Source organism: Triticum dicoccoides, unplaced genomic scaffold (genome assembly GCF_002162155.2).
Source record: "Triticum dicoccoides isolate Atlit2015 ecotype Zavitan unplaced genomic scaffold, WEW_v2.0 scaffold46172, whole genome shotgun sequence".
In the NCBI taxonomy this organism is placed as follows: domain Eukaryota; kingdom Viridiplantae; phylum Streptophyta; class Magnoliopsida; order Poales; family Poaceae; genus Triticum; species Triticum dicoccoides.
The window spans coordinates 317215-320064 of record NW_021274278.1 but is presented as its reverse complement, the minus strand read 5'-3'; the positions used below and the strand labels follow the sequence as shown (position 1 = coordinate 320064).

Here is a 2850-nt window from a genome sequence, read left to right as displayed (position 1 = left end):
TGGGTTTATACCATCTAAAGCAGATACCTCTTTGTTCTTTTACAATAAAGGCAATATCACCATATTTGTGCTTGTTTATGTTGATGATATAATTGTTGCTAGTTCAAGCTCAGATGCCACTACTTGTCTGCTTAAGGATCTGAAACTGGAGTTTGCTCTTAAGGATCTAGGTGATCTTCACTACTTCCTTGGTATAGAGGTTAAACAGGTAAAGGATGGCATACTTCTCACACATGACAAATATACAACTGATATTCCCAAGAGAGTGGGATTGGAACATTGTAAACCTGTGAGTACACCAATCTCAACCTCAGAAAAACTTACAGTTGAAAGTGGAGAAGTACTTGGACCAGAGGATGTAACAAATTACAGGAGTGTTGTAGGTGCTTTACAATATTTGACTCTTACACGTCTTGATATTTCTTATTCTGTGAACAAAGTATGTCAATATTTACATGCACCTAGAACTACTCATTGGACTGCAGTCAAGAGAATTTTGAGGTATCTTAAGTTTTCAGAGGGACTTGGGCTTCATATTACCAGGTCTTCATCCATGCTTGTTACTGCATATTCTGATGTAGACTGGGCAGGTTGTGCTGATGACAGAAGGTCCACAGGTGGTTTTGCTGTGTTTCTGGGAACAAACCTTGTATCATGGAGTGCAAGAAAATAGGCTACAGTTTCAAGGTCAAGTACTGAGGTGGAGTACAATGCATTGGCAAATGCAACAGCTGAAGTAATGTGGATACAAACTTTACTTTATGAGCTTGGGATTAAGACTCCACAAGCTGCTAGGTTATGATGTGATAACATTGGTGCCACCTACCTCTCAGCTAATCCTGTTTTCCATGCATGTACCAAACACATTGAAGTTAATTTTCACTTTGTCAGAGAAAGGGTAGCTTGAAAGCTAATTGACATTCGGTTCATACCTACGAGAGACCAACATGCTGATGGCTTCACAAAACCACTCACCATGAGAAGGTTAGATGAGTCCAAATACAATCTCAACCTTGGCAAAACTTCATGAGGTTTAGATTGAGGGGGGTGTTAGAATTAGTTGTTGTATAGAGATAGAACTATGTTTAAATTGTAAACATATCATATCTCTTCTTCTGTTTCAACCTCTCCCTATCTTTCTTCTGTAACCGATCGATCTAGTATCGATCTAAACCTTGTAAGCCACGGCATGTATTCTATATAATGTAATGCGGCCCGAGCAAAGGGTTCTACGCTTCCCATAATAATTTACAATACCACCAAAGTCAGGATACAGGTAGCAGAAGAAGCAAATACCGGACATGCTTCACAGTTGACATCCGAAAAACTTCCATTGCTCCACGAATATTAAGCTTTGTGGCAAATCTGCACCACGGAGAAAGGGTCCTCAACAGAGTAATCGGTACATGTCTTGAAGCTCCAGGGCATGCCTCCTTCAGGACCTGTGCCCCCGAGAAGCACCATTTCGCAGGAACTACTGGCCATCTTGTTAGAAGCTTGCTGTGCTTTATGAGTCGCCTCATCCATTGAGAATGACATGAAGCTTGGATTAGCCATGGAGACGGACACGGTCCTCAGCACCCTCGCGCTCCGGAAGAAGAACTTGAGGAAGACAACCTCCCCGAGCTCCCCTCGGAATTCTTTGTAAGAGAACACCTTGATGCACGACTTGACATTTTCAGTGGGCTTGACCAGCTTCCAAAAGTTGAGATTCATCCTGGCACTACCAGCTTCATAATCACAATTTTTAGACTACAGGAGAAAAAAGCAATTAAATCACTCAACAGTTCACCTATTAGGAATCATGCTGAGTATATAATGAAAATTAATAGTTTGCGGTGCCTCATATTAACTGGGAAAGCATTTGAGGAAGGTGGCGGATATTGTGCTCAAGGAAGCCCCAGCCTATGTCGTGACTCGTGAAACACATATTGTACATTATACTACGAGGCATACCTAGATGCTACCCCCTATGGCGTAACAAACAGTAGCTTGATTTCACTGATATGTCGGAGATATGACATGCCAATATTTCCATGTGTAGAGCTAAACAAAGTACCAAGTAACCTATTAGTACAGAAAAACATCAACTAAGGTTGCCTCATTATTACAGTTCATGCATAACAAATTAAGAACTGAAGCTACAGATTCGAGCTGCAGTGTAGCTCTCCTAACACATGCACACTTTTACAAATATATTCTTCAAGAAGAATTTTCAGATATAAGTCATTACACCTTCTTTGTAATTAGTTAATCAGACATAAATGCCTGATACGGTGCAGCATAGAAGTAAGCATCAATATATATGGCATGCTACACAGGCCCCTCCAGCAAATTGTAGACAGAAATTTGCAATCCCAGAATTCATAACAAATGTCATAACTAACTGAAATTAACATGCAATGCAACCCGCAGAATTATGATTTTGTACTTTAGTCTCTATGTAGTATGTGTAGAGAAGACCTGATGGCTAAGAATAAATAGAAGCTTGACAAAAACCTTGTAATTAGTTAATCAGACATAACTCATGACATGATACGTTCACTAGTAGAAAAAGGGTCAAACGTGAAGCACATTAGTGCCGGTTTGTAAAAAAACCGGCACTAATGTGACCAGTAGTGCCGGTTCGAATGGCTATGCATTAGTGCCGGTTCATAATGAACCTAATGAACCTTTAGTACCGGTTCATGCCACGAACCGGTACTAAAGGGGTGGTGGCAGGCTGGCGTCAGGCCAGGGCCCCACGAGCCCCTTTAGTGACGGTTTGTGACACAAACCGGTACTAAAGGTCTAACCTATAGTACCGGTTTGTGTCACCAACCGGCACTAAAGAGTCTTACCCTATAGTCC

The 2850-nt window shown here is 41.2% G+C and overlaps 1 pseudogene; it reads right to left on the bottom strand.

The window, feature by feature from the left end:
* Positions 1-1347: 1347 nt before the first annotated feature.
* The window catches only part of LOC119346651, a 4112-nt pseudogene continuing 2609 nt past the window's right edge, over positions 1348-2850 (bottom strand).